A 20,516-nucleotide genomic window follows, 5' to 3' on the forward strand; every position below is an offset into this window, starting at 1 on the left:
CTTTTTTTTCATTGTCAGGTGCTCAACCGAAGTCGTCCTGTTGCCAGGCCTTCAACCAAACACATCCTGCTTGGCAGCCGCTGTGTACTCAGTGTTCTAACCTTTCCCTGAACCAGTCATCTTAAGTACAGCCTTGCAAAATGGCGTTACTGCTGCTAAGCTGGGGTCTTTCATTCCCCCATTTTTTTTTGTTAACTTTGAGTGAAATCTTTCACTCGACTTGGTCAAGAAATTTCTGTCTGGTGGGGGCTTATTCCCCCACTGACTCTAGGCCACAAAAGGGCTAGGAGGAGCCACGTAGGAGTTTTAACTTTAAGGGGTTTGGAGTGCGCTGAACTCTCCATGTCTGGGGTGTAGTGTTGTGATTAGTCAATTCCTCAGACCGGACTGCCTTGACGTGTGGTGCGTGGATCTAAGCCGAGACTCCGTCTATCTTTAGGGCGGTCGGAGTAGTCAGGAGGACGGTGTAGGGTCCTTTCCACCGTGGCTCGAGATTCTTGGTCTGGTGTCTGCGCACCCACACGGTGTCTCCAATCTGGAACGGGTGTGGCACCACCGGATGTTCAAGCTTGTCCTGGTAAGCAGCGGCCAAAGGTCTCCAGACGTCTCTCTGCACAATCTGTAGGGCCTATAAATGGGCCCTCAGAGAAGCGCTGTCAGCAAAATCAGCAATGTTTGAATCAAAGAAATGGACAAATGGGGGTGGTGCTCCATATATTATTTCAAAAGGAGTTAGACCATGGGGGCCCGGGGTATTCCGGGCCCGATATAGAACTAGGGGAAGGAGGGCCACCCAATCCTTTGAGCCAGTTGCAAGCGTTAGTTTGGATAAAGTCTCCTTAATTGTTCTATTTATGTGTTCTACCTGACCTGAACTCTGGGGTCTATAGGCACAATGTAATTTTTAATCAATCCCCAGCAATTTGGCCACCAACTGACTTACTTGGGAGACGAAAGCGGGCCCGTTGTCCGACCCCAACGCTTGAGGCATGTCATACCTGGGAAAGATTTTCTCGAGGAGCTTCTTGGTGACCATTTTTGTAGTCTCGTGTTTCGTGGGGAAGGCTTTGACCCATCCTGAGAAGGTGTCTACAAACACTAGGAGATACTTGTATCCATATATACCTGGTTTAATTTCAGTAAAATCAATTTCTCAATGGATGTCGGGACGGTGTCCCCTAGGACGAACTCCTTGTCTAATCATGGTCCTTTCCGGGTTAACCTGAGCGCACGCTTTGTAACTCTCAGTCACCTTTTGTATCGCTTTGTCCCGATTTAAAAAAAAAAAAACACAGATTTATCTCTTCCCGATCTAGTAAGGTTTTTATCTTCTTAAACCCCAAATGGGTTAATTTATGTAAAAAGGAGATCAATTAGACCCACTGTTTTAGTTGAGGGTGGTAGATGGCCCCCATTTTTTCTAGGAGCTCTATGTCCTCATGGGCATAAACCCAACTGGTTTGTCCCACTGGTGGGGGCGTGGGTTGGTCTGGGCTATTTAAGGGCAAGATTTGTTTGCTCATGGCCGCTTTTCATGCCGTGGCATCGGCCAGCCGGTTTCTTCGTGCCTCTGGGTTGTGCCCTTTCTGGTGTCCTGGACAATACATAATATTCAGTCTTTTGGGCAAGAATAGGGCTTCTAAGAGGGCCAGAATTTTAGCCTTATTTTTAATATCTTTACCCTTAGATGTGAGCAGCTCCCGCCTCCGGTAGATCTCCCCGTGGATGTGTGCCGTGGCAAAGGCATAACGGCTGTCTGTATATATATTTAGCCTCTTACCTTTTGTCATCTTGAACGCCTGAGTCAAGGCGATGAGTTTAGCCCGTTGTGCGGAGGTACCAGCAGGCAGGGCTTTCGCCCAAATCACTTTGTCCTCCGTAGTGACCGCAGCTCCAGCCTTTCGCTCTCCCTCTGCCAAGAAGCTGTTGTCATCCGTGTAGGCAGTCATGCTGTTTTGTCTCCTCTGGTAGAGGAAGCAAGGTGGCAGGATTGAGGGCGACTACGGGCCCAAACTGAACCCGTTCTGCATCCAGTAACAAGGCTTGGTGTGAGAATTAGAGAGCCAGCGGTCTGGGGGCTGCTTTACCAAGGCCTCCACTGCGTGGGGTGCTAGGATGGTGAGTGGCTGTCCAAAAGTCAATTTTCCAGCGTCCTTGATCAGGACAGCAATAGCAGCCACCATCTTTAGGCACGGTGGCCAGCCGGAGGCCACAGGGTCCAATTTCTTAGACAGGTAGGCCACAGGGCGTTTTCAGAGTCCAAACCTTTGTGTTAGGACCCCTTTAGCATACCCCTGTTTCTCATCGATGAACAGTTACTGAGCAAATTGTAAGGGTTTGGAACAGTCGGATGAATATCTTCTATCCTCTTGTTGACCTTTCTCAAGTCTTGTATTGGCCTATAAGCTCCAGTGCCGGGTTTCTTAACAGGCAGAAGAGGCGTATTCCAAGGCGACCGGCAGGGGACTAGGATGCCTTGATCTAGAAGCCTCGTAATGTGAAGCCTTATACCTTGATAAGCTTTATGTGACAGGAGGTATTGTTTTATGGAGACTGGAGTTGTAGTGGCCTTTAACTGTATAATTAAGGGGGGCTGTTGGAGCGCCAACCCCATCCCACCAGTCTCTGCCCAAGCCAGTGGAAAATTCGTGACCCAAGTGTCTATTTCTAGGGATTGTGGCTTGTCCTGTCCCGGTTCATATAGTCTAAATTCATCCTCTAGTTGTAGGGTTAGAACTTGAAGGGGAGTTCCGTGGGGGCCAGTTATTTGGGCCCCTCCTTCCTCAAAATGAATTTAGTTTGGTGAGCAGGTCACGGCCCAGCAGAGGGTACGGGCAGTCCGGAACATGTAAGAAGGAATGGGTCACCTTACCAGTAGCCAGCTGAACCCGGCGGTCTGTAGTCCATCGATATTGTTTCTCACCAGTAGCTCTTTGTACCCAGGCCGTCCGGTCGCTGAGTTGTCCTGAAGCTTGAGTGAGGACTGAATGCTGGGCTCCTGTATCTACCAGGAAAGTAACCGGCTGCCCCCCAACTTAAGCGTTACCCTGGGCTCGGGGGGGGGGGGCTCCTGGCCCTGACCTCCCTAATCTTTATCTAGAGCCAAGAGGGAGGTTCGTGGTCGAGGCTTTCGGGGTCCGCCAGGCTTCTTGGGGCACTCTTTGGCCCAGTGCCCTTTCTCTTTGTAATAGGCACATTGATCTTTATCTAGCTTCAGCCCCTTTCGAGCTCCCCCCTATCTCCCTTCCTTTCTTGGCCCTGTACTACGGCGGCCAAGATTCGACTCAATTCTTAGTTTCTTTTTTATCTCTCTCTTATTAAAAATCTTTTCAGCTTCTTTAAGTAAATCCTGTAATGTATAGCCCTGTAAATTTTCTAACCTCTGTAACTTAGTCCTGATATCTGGAGCAGCCTGTCAGATGAAGGACATAGAGACACTCGTCATTTGTCCTGGGTCATCTGGGTCATAGGGAGTGTACATACGGTAGGCCTCCTTAAGTCTCTCTAGAAAGGCGGAGGGAGTTTCCCCTGCTTCTTGTAATACCTGTTTTACCTGAGCCAAATTAGTAGGGCGTCGTATAGCCCCTCGGAGACCCGCTAGAAGCAACTGGCGATAAAGGCGTAGGTGTCCCTTACCTTCAGCTGTATTAAAATCCCAGTTTGGTCCTCAGGCAGCTGGGTGGGACGCCAATCATCTCCCAGAACATGCTTTCTGGCCTCTAGGAACACTCCTTGTTTTTTTTTTCTGAGGTTAAGAGGGCCTGTAAGAGCTGTTGGCAGTCATCCCAAGTAGGCTGGTGGGTAAGTAAAACAGATTCTATTAGGTCGGTGAGTGCCGCCGGATCTTTGGAGAAAGAAGGGTTGTGTTGTTTCCAATTGTAAATGTCAGCTGCTGAAAACGGCCAGTATTGGGTCTGGCCACCGGTTCCCTGTCTAAGTGGGAAAGCCTGGGAGGTTGAATCTGACATCACCTCGCGCTTATTGCGCAATCTCCCTGCGACAGGGGAGAAACCCTTATCAGACTGTGGCCCGGCAACTGATCTGGCCGGCGGCTCTGCCTCCTCCGTTTTAGCCGGGCCTGTCAGAGAGAAGATCTATGAGAGGGGAGTTTGGGTCTGCCGGGAGGACAGGTTTCTTAGAAGGCTCTGATTTCACAAAGGTAGAGAGAGGAAGACGTGGCCGGCGGACCGGGCGGGGCCGAGGGGACAGGCTGGGGGTTGAGGGGAGGCCAATTCGGGTCCACGAAGGGTTCCGCCCAGGGGGGGAGTTTTAAGGCGAGACTCTCTCAAGTGATAATATAAGGAACCTGGTCAGGATGTCCGTGGACGACCCGATCTTTAACCTGTAAAATAATGATCTTATTAAATGTGTCATTCACTGGCCATCCTGCTCCGAAAGTGGGCCTCTCGGATGTGTAGAGAGTCTGTCATTTTCCTTTTTTTTTTAACCTCGACGGACTGGTTGTGTGTCCGGCCGTGGACGTCTTTCCAATGATCAAGAGTGAGACTTAGGGGCGTTGTTAGGGACTGTCCCATGTTAGTTCTAAGGAAGATTAGAACACAGAGAAAACAAACAACACCAACAGTCAAACAAACAACAGACAGGCGTGCTGCACGGCTTTGGTACCAAACTGAAAGCAAAAAGTCAGATGGAGGTGGCAAAGGTCCGGGGCCCTCTGAAAGCCAAAAATACAGACAGAGGTGCCGTTAGTCCGGATCTTTCTCCTCTCCCAGATTGGGCCCCGAAAAGTCGGGCCCCTAACACCCTTGGAACGTCTTCCAGGGCTGCGGGGCAAGAAGTCCGAGCTTGTCAGCTCCTTCTTCGTCATGCCCAAATTCCAAACAAACTGGCTGAGCGCTCACAGAACAGACAGAATAAGGCAGAACGAGACAAAATCAGACAGACAGACAGACAAACAGACGCCGGCCGGCTTACCTCCCAGTGGGTGGTCGGTGGTCCCTGGGTGGAGGATCTCCTTTCCCGGCCAACGCACCAAATGAAAAGCTCTCAGGGAGAACTTTCCCTCGGGATGGAGATCCTCTAACTCCAAAGACCAGACCGAGACACCACAGGATGCAATCAGCAAGAGGATTTGGTTTATTGTTGGGATACACAGGCACAGGCACCTGCGGGCGCTTCAGTCACTCGGGGGACTGGCGCGCCCCACGGAACCAAGGATGGGCTTTTATAGGATTTTGGGGAGCAGAAGCAAGCATACAGAAGCAGATGCATGGTTACAGGGATATAATTGGTGGATTCTAATATGGCAAGGGTTTAGCCCGGGGGCAAGTTTCCTAGCTACCTTCCTGAAACATAAGGACTGACTCGGCCCCCCCACCAGGGTGTGGGACCTCTCTCGGGGCTTTTTTTTCATTGTCAGGTGCTCAACCGAAGTCGTCCTGTTGCCAGGCCTTCAACCAAACACATCCTGCTTGGCAGCCGCTGTGTACTCAGTGTTCTAACCTTTCCCTGAACCAGTCATCTTAAGTACAGCCTTGCAAAATGGCGTTACTGCTGCTAAGCTGGGGTCTTTCAAGATCATTTTGGTGATGTGAATGAACAGAAGCTAGCCTTTCAGCTGAAGCTTCTTCAAGATTTATTAAAATAAGTAGAGATGTTAGATTGTTGTAGGTCTGAAGTCTAATTAAAACAGACCTTGGTCTCCGTTTATTTCCCCCCTCCTTTTTTATTACTTTCCCACCATAGTGTCTAGTCAAATATCCTAGCAATTATTAGGTAAATAATTTTGAAATGTATTAATGTAGCATATCCTAGTGTCTACCAACCCAAAAGATAGTAACGCCATCAGGTAGTATCTGAGACTAAAGATGAAAGGAGAATTATACGAATTCTAGGTTTGGAGATACAAAATTAAAAGAATAAACCCCCAAAGGCCACAGATACAAAATTAAAAGAATAAACCCCAAAAGGCCACAGACCGAGGGCTAAGCCCTACAGCCAGGACTAGCAGGCCATAAAGATAAAGGAGCACAGGAAACACTGTCTAGGCAGGACTGGCAAGCCATAAAGATAAGGAAAGGAATGCAGAACAGACCAGGGGTACCGGATCTGACTCACAGGCCACCTGGCAGGAAGAGATAAGCCCCCAGCCCCCAACATCCAGGACGCCCCAAACCTGCCAATGTGTATAGCTATACCTTATTACCTCATCATGTGAAATAGCCAATCATATGTGAACATGTCTATGTGCCTCGTTTGAATCCACCAATCCCCGTAACTATGCATCTGCTTCTGTACGCCCGCTTCTGCTTCCCCAATCCCTATAAAAGCCCCATGCTGGAGCTGCTGGGCGCACAAGTCCTCCGAAGAGACTGTGTGCCCGCAGGTACCTGTGTTTTCCAATAAACCCTCTTGCTGATTGCATCCGAGTGGACTCGGCTCGGTCATTGGGCGCTTGGGACTCCTCCTGAGGGAAAGGTCCTCTCCGGGGGTCTTTCAAAGATGTGATTTCTCTTGCCTTTCTGTATAGGTCTGCTTGATGTTTCAAATATATTTGAAAAAAATGCTTTGACTTATGTCATTCTTTATTTTCTTAATATGAAAAGCTGGAGGAAGCTGAGGAGGAGGGCCACCCTGTAGGAGGACCTTCAGTCTCAGTTAACATGGACCCCAGAGATCTCTCAGGCACTGGACCACCAACTAGGCAGCATACACTAGCAGACATGAGGCCCCCAACATGTATACAGCAGAGTACTGCTGGGTCTGGGTTCAGTCAGGGAAGATGCACCTAACCCTCAAGAGACTAGAGGTCCCAGGGAGTGTAGAGTTCTGGTGGGCTGGGAGGTAGAGGGATGGGGACATCATCATGAAGATAGGGGTGCAGGGATGAGGTATGGATGTAGAACAGTTGGAGGGTGAACGTGGAGGGGGGAAAATATCTGGAGTGGAAGAAAAAAGGTTAAATTAAAAGAAGAAGAAAAAAAAACTTCTTCAAACTGTTACTTTTAAACATGAGATTTGGGGTAATTTAACTCTATCTTCTCAGGTCATGGCCACTCATATTTGGCTCTAGAATAAACTCTCTCTTAACTCATTTGATGAGTGATTTTTATTTTGTATTTGCAATTATCTTTCTGTTATTGGAGTCTGAGTGCCCTAGTACCAGTGTTCCTTATGGAAACAAAGTGGAACACAAAATTGCTGAAGACTTTTTATGTGTATCTAGGCTTGGGAAAATGACATAGAGACTATATTTCTTACTGGAATGTTTTCTCCATCTCTGAAAAATTGTTATGGCATGATAGGTTGAAGGTTCCTGTGTTTAAAGAACTCATTTGTCCTTCTGTTGAATTCCTTGAAGAGCAGAGACTCTCTTTTTTTCTTTAAAGTATATATTTTTCAGTCCCAACAATGTCCAGTGTTCCTATTAACATGCAAATAGGCAATGAGGGGATGTTTTACACCAGGTGAGAAGGATTAGTTTGGCAAGTGAATTAGGGAGATAGACAGAAGGAGGAGAAGTCAGTTTGGCAGTGCTTGCTTTATTTTGCATATCAGTGCTCAGCTAAAGAAAGGCTGCTGCTTCCAGATAAGACATAGTTCCTACTTTATAAATTTGTTCTTTTAATTTTTACTCTAATATCTATGCTTATTCTATTACAGTCTGACATTGTTTGGGACTTTCACTTGTGCTAATCGGAGAGGATGCTCAACTTGTCTTAACTGAAATGTGTTTTAATTCATAGGGTTTTCAAATATTACAAATATTTAATTTGACCAGCAACAAATGTATGTCAATCGATAAGGTCAAGTAATTCTATCTAAATATTATGTTACAATACAGATTTTCATTTCAAGTAAACAAGGAGTTAGAAGAACAAATATATAGGCTGTCATGGATCATGATCTTTTGAAGAGACATATTTGTATTATTTTGGCTATTAGAGAATTTAAACACTGAAGCTTAAGAAACTGTAATACCTCCAGGAATTTGATAGTGGAAGAAGAAAAAGCCTAAATCCTGGGCCACCCAAAGAAGAAATTCTTCTCCCAAATAGAGATTTACAACATTCTAGTATACCTTGTAGAACAGACAAGGATGCATTAATGGTGTGCACTACCACATACCTTAACAATGACTTCTTATATATGCCTATCTTTCTACTTAAAACACTCTTCGTAACACTGAAGATGGACTTAAGAGTTCAGTATATATTTGTGGATTTATTTTCTTTCCAATTTGACCACATTTAATAAATCTCCTTTTCTTCTTTCTCATTATTAATTTGGCTCTGAGGACAGGGAGCCAAATGTGGTTTGTTGGATCAAATGCTCTAACCTGGACACCAAGTAACAAAATTCCATTTGTAAAGAGTTCACCTGGATCTGAAATTATTCCTCACTGCTTCATAAAACATAATCACCTTGGACAAAATAAGACTTAAGAATTGGAGGGGGTGGAGAGAGGAGAGGAAAAAAATCCCAGTTTCCCTCTGCTTTGTTAGTAGCATTGCTGCAACTCATAGAAAAGAAGGACCCAAATACAGCAGATAAATGTCTATACACTTAGGAGTGATTTAAGGGACCACAATGTTATATTAATCTTTCCCTGGGAGACACTTCTTCCTTTGAGTCTATACCTTGAGACTCCTCTCCCTAATTTTGGGATGTCTGCAAAACCTTTGATTCTTTAGAGTACCCTTGGCACTCTGAAGATAGTAGGTAAGCAAAATAGATATTCTAAAAATGCCTGAAAATTTTGTTTCTTTGGATACAGAATCTTGAATACTTTCTGCAAAAATATCGGTTCCTTTTTAGTATGCAGCTCACTTGATGAAACTTTCGTTTATATCATGCAAAATGTAAATTCCAATATGAAATAGAAATCAAACTAAATTGCTTTTCAGTATGTTGCCATTTTGAAAATTCTGTTAACTTTTTCTTTGGAATTTAGAAATAAAGAATAACTGAATTTTGGACAGAACAGCTATGGAGTAAAGTATTCCCAGTATGGGAACATGATTATGTTGGTTAAATCTGTACAGTTCAAGTAAAAGTTGCAGTCAGGCCTTAAGTGTGTGCTAGTTTATAATTCCTGTTGTTCAGGTGAATGAGGAAAGATTTCAATTTCAAGACCTGCTCAAGCTATCATAAGAAATTCACAAAGATAATGTCTGCTTTGACCTTCATGGCTTTGGGGTTGATCTGACTGGTGTGATAGGGAACCAAAAAAAATAAAATAAAAGATAAAATAAAAAGAAACCAGATATAAAGAAAAGCTAGTATTCTCCTTACTAAAAAAAAAAATAAGTGTGTATTAGGAGGAAAGAGAGGAAAAAAGAGGAAAGAAAGGAAAACAAAGAATTAAAAAAAAAAGAAATGAAAAGCAGAAGGTGACCTTGATGGACAAATATTGAAAAAAAAAGATATACTGTTAGAAGAGGGGAGAATCCCATTACTAATTATAAGGAGGGACCTGCTTTGAGGAGTAGGGGAAGGCCCAGTGCCCCCCTTCATTCTCTTTAGGCCTGCACAAGGGTAGGTGGGCACAGGTTGTAGGAGGGTTTTTTTTTTTTTTTTTTTTTTTTTTTTTTTTTTTTTTTTTTTTTTTTTACTCAGGGCTCTGGAAGGACACCAAACTCTTCATCTTGATTCCTTCCTTTGTCTCTCCATGACTTTTGCAGTCCCTGCCTAACTGCTTCTGTCCTACCAGGTCTCCACCCAGCCCACCCTCCCTACCCTTCTTTCCTCCAGCTCCTAGTACTACATAAATAAATAAATAGATAAGGAAGGAAAGGAAAGCACTAGCTAGTTTTGAAAGGACAACATAAACGCCATTTGTCTCCATTTAAGGAGTAGGCCTAATTTCTAAAAGAATGCAATAAAAACACCTGCTCCAGGAACAGACCATAAGTCCCAGAAACTAGGCCATAAGGCAACAACTCCAGGAATAGACCGTAAAATCCACAAGCAAGGTCATAAAACGCCTTCCCAAAGAAGAGCCTGAGGATAATCATAAAAATGGGGAAATATCTCAGGATAGGCCAGCCTCGCTGGTCAGTTCTATCTGATGTTATGTTTAAACATTCATGACATAGGAATGCATACTCCTGACCACCTGTGACCCCCAGCACCCACTAATGAAATTTTAGATTGCCTAAACCTTCTAGAGAGTGCCCCTAGTTCTCTATAAGAAGGTCTGAGTGCTATTTTCTGCAGTTGACATTTCAAAAATATTTGACCCCTGCATGCTGGTTATTTCTGCAGAACAAATACCTTGTCTTTGTATACAATCTGAGCCTGGGTTCTACCTTCTGCGATTTTCAGACCCTTGGAGTTTCTGATTGTGATGGATTGAATTTTTTACCACCATGATCATTGTGAATCTTACTAAAGAAAAATGTTCAATCTCAGTCTCTGCTGTAGAAAAGTGAGAGGACTGTTTCAGGACACATTTGGAGTGAAGTTGTATATAGAACCCAGTTTTTAGTATGAAAATATGCACAAGTACAGAAACTGTCTTAAGTTTATAACTAAAACTTAAGTAGATTTGAAGAACAGCTATGAGTACTTTGGAAGAGTCCATAAAGATTTCTGGAAAAAAGTCTAATTGAAAATAAGTACACAGAGAAAAACTAATGCATAAATAAATAAAACTAGAGTGTGATAGTGTTTTGGCACAAAATAGAAGGTTGTTCTCAAACGTATTGGGTATTTGTATTACATGGGTCTAAGAAGATCCATAGAATTAATAATTCATGATTAAATCATAACATAGTTTATGTTATGACTAATACAAATAATATATTCACATTTAAAAGGATCTTACATATGATAAATTATTGTATAAATGTAAAGTATTAGTTTATATATTATAGCTAAAGGCTATCAAGTACATTTGGATTGTGTGTCTTTTAGTAAGATATTTAGTTACTCTTCTAGGGCAAAATGTCAAAAACTTCAAATCACTCTCCTCTCAGCACTAATATCTTCCATACTGCTACTAAGATAGCCCTTTAAGCCCCATTTAAAGCAATCTACTGATTTCCAAATCCAAAGTCCCCAAATCTGTATTTCTCCAAACAAAAGTATGATCAGGCCTATTATAGCAATATCCCAGTCCCTGATTCCAACTTTTGTCTTACTTAGGGTTTCAATTGGTATTAAGACACACCATAACCAATAAACTCTTATAAAGGACAACAGTTAATTTGGATAGTTTACAGTTTCAGAGGTTCAGTCCATTATCACCATGGCAAGAAATATGTCATTGTACAGGCAGACAGTATGCTGGAGGAGAGATCTACATCTTGATCCAAAGGCAACCTGGAGAGACTGGCTTCCTTCCACAAGCAGCCAGGTGGAGGCACTCTCTCTTACATTGGGAAGATCTTGAGCATAGAACCTCAAAGACCACCCCACAATGATGCAGATCATCCAACAAAATCACAAATACTCCTATTTCCACACATACTAACAGTGCCACTCCCTGGACCAAGCATAATCAACCCACCGCAGAGGTGGACCATTAGTTTCCATGGACAGTAAACTTGTATAAAATACAGGTTGGAGAACCTAAAAGAATATGTTTGTTTACATGGATTTTATGTTTTCTTAACTTTTCTTTCATTTTCCCTTACATACACTTTTCTGAGTTGTTTATTTGGGATTTTTGTTTGTCTGTTTGTTTGTTTGTTTGTTTGTTTTTGTCAGTCTTTTTTGTTTTATATCTTTGATGTTTGGGATACTCCTACTTTGTAGCTACCTAGATCCTTCAATGGTATTTAGTCTGTTGGTGCAAAGTGAATAGTGACACAGGTCAAATTGCCTGTCTCAGTACCCTGATAACATACTCTATCATTTAGAAACTAGACTTTAAGAGGCCTCAACTTTGGCCACATTGTGAATCTTGGCCTCAATGCTAGAAGAAAGTAAAGGAGTAATGAAACAGAGTTGAAAGTTTACTTAAATATATTTTAATATGTACTCAAGTATGAGGGTTAAGGGATAGAGAAGCACCAGATAGAAAGCAGTCTATATTCAACAGGGGTATGTGCTTCCTAACGGAAAGTAGGGGAAAGTAAAACAGAACCAGGTATGCATAGTGATTTCTCATAGACAGAGCAAGCAATTAATCATCTTTGCATTAATCATAAATACAGTGTTGCTGACTCTCAAATTACATCTATGAAATCTGTTCACAAACCATTTTTTTTTCATTTCTTTCCATCTGTTGGTAAATGAGGTATATGAAAGGACAGCTAAGATGCCCTGGCTACAATTACAATTTGATAAGGTAAAGTCGGAAATCAATAGGGTTATTCAAAGTGTTTAGTACATGAACTTCTCCAGTTAATGGGTTTTCTGACGAGAGTCAGCAAGATTTTAGACTTTAGCTGGGAATGGGGAAAAGTGTTAAGCAGCTGTTAGTTGTTCTAAACTTCTGGTTCAATTCCTGGTAAAGGCTTCAATCTGCATGAAGCACTTCTGTGCCCTGTCTCATCTTCCCATGATTTTCCTTGCCTGCTATCTTGCCTCATTCCTATCCAAGCAAACCTTATCATATGGAAGCTTGCTCTTCCTCATAAAAGCCTCCAAAAACCATTAACATATTTAAACTCATTGATTTGTAAGATGCTTGATAATTATTTTCAATACATAACACTCAAAAATTATTTAGAATATAAAACTTCAGTATATATATATATTAATATACATCTATATTCAGTTCTAGGTCAAAGAAATATTAAATATTTTAATTTAGTTTTATCCACTAAAGCACAGGACAGTTAATATTTATTAAATCTCTATTATGTATCAAATATCAAATCAGGTTGTTTTTATTATTTCACTTAATCTTCAAAACAGTTCATAGATTTAGATAATTTATTGTCAATATAATTTGGATCTTTACATTTTGTAACCTTTTAATAATAATTCAAAGTTTTGTTTGGCAGATAATCTTATTATGGGTTTGGGATCACTGAGAGATTCACCAATCTGACCATGAATACATTTTTAACAAATAAGAGGCTTTGTTAAATATGGCCAAGGTCATGGATAATGACCAGGTCTACACCCAAGAATGATGCTCATAATACAACACCAAATTTCAACAGTCAGGGCTTAAGAAGGCAAAACTTGCAAGGATATGTACTTTCTGCCTTCAGAGGACATGTCCTGACAATTTCCTGCCTATCTGTTACCAAGCACACATCCTATATGGTAGGAGGTAACCAAACTTGTTTACAGAAAAGAAGGTATGCAGCTTGGTATATTACAGTAACACTAGCTCCCAGAATTGCAAGAACTTATATATCCTTGGACAAGTGGGCTTTTAGGTTAGAGGCATTTTTGTTTTATAGTTCTATTAAGCACCAGAATTTAAATTTAAATCATAATGCTAGTCGTCACAATCACATGAATATCCTTTTCACATTATGTCACATACGCATCAAGCTCAACTCTATATGTGTCTTAGATTTTAATTTTAAAATTAACACTTGTCTATTTTTTACTACTTTCATTTCTGTACTTGCCTTTTTCTCGTGAATCACACACATTTGTTTCTGCTTCACCCTGCCATCTAGCTCTACTCTATAAACAATAAATATATTCATAAAATAAATGATGAAATAAAAGCCATTATCTACTAGTTCTTGGAAGGATGAATTAATGACTTATTCTTCATTTTGCCAGTGTCTTTCACGACAAAACACAAGCCTGGAGGGTCACCATTTTAAATTTATGCATGCTTCTTCTTTTCATTAAATAGGCACTTGCATCTATTACACAATACATGAATTCCAAATTTCTTTGAACCTTACCAGCTACATTAATACAAGGAGCCAGGTACTGTTAAAGAGATTTGCATACAGGTATCTTGCTGAAATCAACACACTATAGGCTAAGCTTGTGTTATTTCAATTTGTAAACTTGCTTTTCTTCCTAGAGGCTTTCTCAGCTGTTTTCCAGTCAGCATGCTTTCTAAGTTGTTCTAATGCAAATTCTCTGAAACTGTGTGAATGCTAACTTAAGCTAAAGCTGTACAAAATTTTTGGTTCCCTGACTAGGTAAAAAGCTTGTTTCAAAAGTCTTATGTGATAAATCAAGTTGAATTTCAACTTGAGCAAGTTCACCAAAATGAGATAATAGCTAAACTACATTTTAATTTAGCCTTGGCTTTTAAAGCACAGAACCTTTTATTGTAAAACAATAGATTTGAGCTTAAGTTTTTTTTGGAAACCCTTACAAAAGCTACTAAGTTCATTTATAATTTCGCACATTTATACTGAGGATAAGTGAATGATATTTTAACTCCCCTAGATAAGTAAGAGTCTCCCAAATCCAGAGTTAAAGGCATTTTTGCAAGTTGTAATTTATAAACTCTTAAAAGAAAATAAGTATTCTTGATAAAAATGCTCAAAGAAACATTGAATCAATATTTATTTGATCACAACGACCTTTGTAGGGTCCAAGTTTTATTTCTTTTGGAGCAAAAATAGGAAAATATCATCTGAGCTTGGAAGGACCCCTTTCTAGTATTCCAATTTCTTTGACTGAACAACCCATTAAATTGACATAACACAAATTAACAAGAGAAAAAAATGTGTGTGTGTGTGTGTGTATGTTTGTGTATGTGGTGTGTATTTGTGTATTTGTGTGTGTGTGTGTATGTTTGTGTATGTGGTGTGTATTTGTGTATTTGTGTGTGTGTGTGTATGTTTGTGTATGTGGTGTGTATTTGTGTATTTGTGTGTGTGTGTGTATGTTTGTGTATGTGGTGTGTATTTGTGTATTTGTGTGTGTGTGTGTATGTTTGTGTATGTGGTGTGTATTTGTGTATTTGTGTGTGTGTGTGTATGTTTGTGTATGTGGTGTGTATTTGTGTATTTGTGTGTGTGTGTGTATGTTTGTGTATGTGGTGTGTATTTGTGTATTTGTGTGTGTGTGTGTATGTTTGTGTATGTGGTGTGTATTTGTGTATTTGTGCGTGTGTGTGTAGATAAGAGAAAATAAAATGTGACTCAAAGAAGAACCGTAAGATGGAAGCTTCAATATCATATTGAATTACAGGAAGGAGCAGGAGTGTGAAGCCTCTGGATGTTGGTGGAAACAAATTCTTGCATAAATTACTGGAGAATAATGGAGAGGAGTAGAAGTGATGGTGAATAATGACTATTTTACTCTTGGTGAAAGTCTGTAAGGTGATATTGTCTACCCCCACCTTATTCCTGATAGAGAAACTTTATTTAAAAAAGTTGCCTCTAAACTTCTGTGCTCTGAATGGCTTTAGAGACTGACCAACAGGAGTGGGAAGGAACTAAAGAAAGATAGAAACATGGACACAGAAAAGCTGGGATTAGAAGTAAAGCCTGGTGTGGTTATTATATAATGGTTGAACAGGTAAGAAGAATTACTATGTATAACTGAATAAGAAAGTAGAGGTTACTAAATAGAGATAAAGAAGATAACAGGCTTATAATATATAGGTGAAAAGGGAAGTGTGTTTAGCTAATATTCATAGGATTAGTCTAGATAGGGGAGCAGTATTCAGGCCAGAAACATCAAAGGGAAGAAAGGTAAGGTGGATATTTTCTACAAACAATGTCCATATTTGACTTGCACCAGAGGATGTCTTTTACATTACTCAGAGAAGGCATTGCTATCCCCATGTCTTCAATATGGGACCTTTACATAGTCTCCCATATGTTAAAAGCACATATTCACTCCAAACTTCATGTGCTTTCTGCAATGAGTGTTGACTTATCTTACTAAAGGATAGTTTATCAATGCTAATTCTATAACTGTAGTTTCTGAACTTGGAAGTAATCGGTATACCAGAAATATATACTTTGAATAACGTAAGATAGCTTTCTGTAGTCATATACTGGGAAGCTATATTCTGATCCCTAATAGCCCCTAAACTTTGCAGGGCTTCACTCTAGATTTCTTAAGGCTATGTCTCTTTGAGAGGGGAGAATGATCATAAACTGATAAAGAAATTTGCAGTGGTATTTCATGTCTCAACCTTCTTTCTCAACTACATTTTATCCATTGAAACAGAACTCAGAAAATGCTTTCTTCAAACATAATATACTATAGGTTGCAAATAAACTCATACTGAGAACACATGAAACACATATAGGAAAAGGTTTCTCCCAAATCTTTATCACATCCAGAAAAACTATTACAAAATATAATCTATTACTCTAAAACTACTCATCCTTCTCAAAGTCATTAATTTTCACATAAATTACCTCCAACTCTTGTCTTCTCTACAATCACAATGAATTAGCTCCCATAACTTAAAGATATTTTCATTTTCTTTTCCTTGTACTATTCTGTATGTTATCAGTTTATTTTGTAAACTTACAAGATCCAATAGAGAAAAAAATTGTTTCCTTCTTTACAACTTACATCTTTGGTAGTCTTTGTTTAAGTGTTTCTGAATGTATATGCAAATATTTCATGAGCTTTATCCTGGTCCATTTTGCTAGGATGTGACAACCGTAGCTCTTTTGTCTGATAACAATTCTTATGTTTATTGCATACAGAGCTAAAGCCAAGGGCAGTTATGGACAGACTTTAGACATTTAAGCTGTCATATATATAGACATGCATGCAAGATATCTTAAAGCATAGTTAGGAGAAAGATTATTGACAAAAGTGTCAATAGAACTTTAAGCATAGAACAATAAGGAATCTGAAAATTTTGTACCAGAATCTGTCCTTCTATTTTTTTTGTTTTGTTTTGTTTTGTTTTTGTCCTTCGGTATTACTTTTGTCCTTCTAGATCTTTAGGAAATATATATTTTATCACAAAGCATATATCTTAATATACAGTTAAGTCGATTTTTAAATGTTTTAATATTGAGATATATGACACATGGATCTCCATAAAATGATTGAATTCTCTCACATTTTAGCTTGACATGCCTAGAATATTAAATATAGATGCATAAGTAATAGAAAAATGAGAAAGACAGAAGAGTCTCTCTATAAAAACAAATACATTTTTGATGTAATTTTTGTGTAATGGAAGTATCTTGTTCAAATTAAGGTTTAAATTCCTAAAGTACAGATATTGAAGCTAAGAGCATGTTTCCTTTGTCATAGTGGTATACTACAGTTAACACGGACTACAAACAGCACTGTGTAAGCCTGAATTGAAAATTTTATGCTGCCAATAACTAGGTGTCAGATTTTAATGAATTATAGAAACATTGAAGTTCTATTTTCTCACTGTACTCTCTTAAAATGAATGCTCTCATTCTCCCTATAGGAGAGTAATTGGTTTTAAGAGTGCTGTTTATAAGTATTAGAAACTTTATTGTTCAGTGTAATTTATGTCACATCTACAAGGTTTTAATTAGTTAGAAAGTGAGCTCAAGCATCAAGCGCTTAATAGGTTGTAATATGCATTCATAATTGGATTGCATGCAACACTGTAGTATCACACATTATACCGATAAACAGTGTCTAAATTTCAGCACTTGTTTGGAAGCTGGATAAATTATTGTGAAATAACCTCCTAATAATTTTGAGAGCCATTTGTGAGTAAAATAAAGTTGACGGTTTTATCAAAGAAAACAATTTAAATTTTAATGTAAACATAAGTTAAATTCTGCTAAGTCAAATGCATGTTTGAGAAGATTGTGTGAACCATCATTTGTTTGACGTCTGCTATAATACAATGTTTCCTAATAGGTGATTCATAAATACTTCTCTTTTTTCTGTTGAGATGTCTCCTATTGAAAGATATCATGATATTTAGTTATAATTCAAGCCATAAGAGGTAAAGCAAGAGGATTTCCCATTTAAGCCCAGGTTGGTCTACATAGTCCACACAGTCCACATTGTTTCAGGACTACCCATGTAAGTGGCAGTAGTCTGATGGAGTCCCCTTAACCATTAAGATTTTAACATATCTGCTAATCATTATGGATGCAAATATAATAAATGACTGTAATAATATGATAAGGTTTAACTGGAATGATGAAGAGAAGGACACAGATGAAATTGGAACAATTTCAACCAGTGGATCTGTAAAATATTTCATTGGCAACTACATGCCAGGGTTGAAGAAAACTTTCTATGAGATTTCTGAATAGGTGAGAAGCTCAAATTTGAAATTAGTATTTACAGGATTTAGGGATTTCTTTTACTGGAGGGGGGGTAGGAATTTGTTATTTTTTAAGGCAAAGATTATGAGAAATCAAGTAGATGGTAGGGGAAGTGACGCTAAGTTGTTTGCTGTGACAATTTTTAATATTGTGATGAAATTATTGAGAAAATAAGTTTTGAAATGTACAATAATGTCTGCACAATAAAGGCAGCCACTTAAAAAAGTTTGAGAAATGAAGAAGTTGTAGAAAGATACTCGGTTCTATTATTGATGACATTGATTAAATTAATATTGAGAAAGCATCATGGAATTTGACAAGTTTTCTTCATAAACAATTCAGAGATCTCTTACTACAATGAGAATCAAATGTAGGTTTGTTAAAAACAGAAAGATCATTTAAAAGATTTTCCAAAACATTTGATAATGGAAGAATGAAAAGGTCAGAACTTGAAATTGGGAAATAATCAGGTCTTCCTACTTAGGCAAGTTAATTCTCCTGCAGAGTAATAACATAAGAATTTCAAAACTCAAAGGTTGGTAATTATTTAGAATATTTTGCTAATGTGGTCCAAACTTAACTCCTAATTCTAAATATGCTACCACACTTTGACACTCAATAATCCTTTACTAATTTCCTTCAGAATTTGTCCTACCTATGTCAGTAACTACATGACTTTTACACTTTCTTTCTTTTTATATTCTGGTTTATTGGGTGCCCTATATACAAAGTTCATATCTGCTAAAAGTTAATTATCCTAAAACATTATTATAACAATGGTAATGATTCTGTGAAACATCAGAAACAAAGGGAAGTCACTTTATAAAGGAGTAGCCACACACTGTTGATTACTATCTTGGCTGAAATATCTTTTGATTTTCCCCCTATGCAAATTCCACCTACATGCTAAGGTTTGCCTTAAATTTCACCTTCTTTGTAAACCTTGTTGTGACAATGTCAGTTTACAAGGCTCCTTCTCTGATCTATAACAATCATATATTCTACAAAAAAATACTATTTTATAAACATGCATTTTTGTATACATTGCTCAGCTAAATTTGTGTGTATGATATTTTTCACCATGTTTGTTGATAATTCTACAGAAATCAGATACATATTCTTCAGGTCCCTGTTCCAGTTCCTGTTTCAAATCATCTGTCTGATGCTCATAGAAAATAGTGTAGAGAAATGAGCATTTTTATCTTTTATTTTTGATAATCTGAATTTTCAATTTGATGAGAACTATAATGACCTGGGACATGAACTACTACACATGCCTTTGGGAGAATAACTTGATGAGGTTAAGTGAAATGACAAGCCCTGACCATTGTGCATGATGCCACTCTTTGGGCTCATTCTGGGATAGGTTAAAAGGAGAAAATTAACCAAGTAAAATCATGTGTTTCTTCCTGCTTCATGACAGTGGATTCAGTGTAAGTGGATGCTTTAATTTCTCCCTGCTATGGCTTCTCCAAAGTGAAAATAGCTTTCTTTCCTATACTTAGACTGTGAGCTCATATACATTCTTCTTCATTAAGTAGCTTTGGTACTACAAGTACCCTGGCAACAAACACAAACCAGTCATTTTCTTTCAGAGCAACTAAAAACAAACAAACAAAGACCAACAATACCTAAACTAGATATTGAAGATACTGTATATTGGTCTTCGTTGGTTCTGTGTTTAAATGGATGAGAAGCCAGGCTTGCTGGTGTGGAGTTGAACATGGAAAGAGAGTGCCTGAGTGTCTATTTTTTTGTGTGTATTCATAAAGATTTAATTGTACCTTCATAAACAGAAAGGGGAATGAGATTAGCTGAAACACACTGGGTTGTAGGAAGATGATACAGAAAGGATATCATCTACACCAGGGGCTCAACAAACAAGCTGAAGAAAGACAAATCATTCATCAGATTAGAAGACTGGAAAACTTCGAGGTGTTTTTGCTGAAGGATGAATGATCAGAATTGCAGTTATGAAGGATCATTGCATCAGTGTATCTTCATAATAATATTTGGACTGTTAAGTTTATGGGATTGATAATTGTTTCTGTTGTAACAGTTAAACTGTGCATTATTTTTAGCTTAAACAGAAGGGAGAAAATAAAGAGTAGTTTTAACCCAGCAATATGACTGCTCTGGCAAAGGATTATATTCAAAACCTTCCAGGTCTATGTGATCTGTCTGAAATCCAAACATGCCCTTATTATATATCTTTAATCCCTCTGGTTGTAACACACACACACACACACACACACACACACACACACACACAGAGAGAGAGAGAGAGAGAGAGAGAGAGAGAGAGAGAGAGAGAGAGAGAGAGAGAGACTCTTAGTACACACCTTTAATACCAAACAATGAAGGTAAAGTTAGCTTGCAGAAGGAATTAGCCATGTTTTGAATGTGATATCTAATTGAGGAGCAGACAAA

General features: G+C 39.3%; 1 long non-coding RNA gene across 1 annotated transcript; it reads right to left on the minus strand.

Moving 5' to 3' along the window:
• Positions 1-659: 659 nt before the first annotated feature.
• Positions 660-2,250, minus strand: LOC147998294 (uncharacterized). The gene is made up of 2 exons (XR_015646635.1): positions 1,781-2,250; positions 660-1,594 (listed from the first exon to the last, which is right to left on the minus strand). It is a non-coding gene; the product is annotated as an uncharacterized LOC147998294 (long non-coding RNA).
• Between the last annotated feature and the right edge of the window lie 18,266 nt (positions 2,251-20,516).

The sequence above is a fragment of the Rattus norvegicus genome, chromosome X (assembly GCF_021556685.1).
Source record: "Rattus norvegicus strain SHRSP/BbbUtx chromosome X, alternate assembly SHRSP_T2T, whole genome shotgun sequence".
Lineage (NCBI taxonomy): Eukaryota > Metazoa > Chordata > Mammalia > Rodentia > Muridae > Rattus > Rattus norvegicus.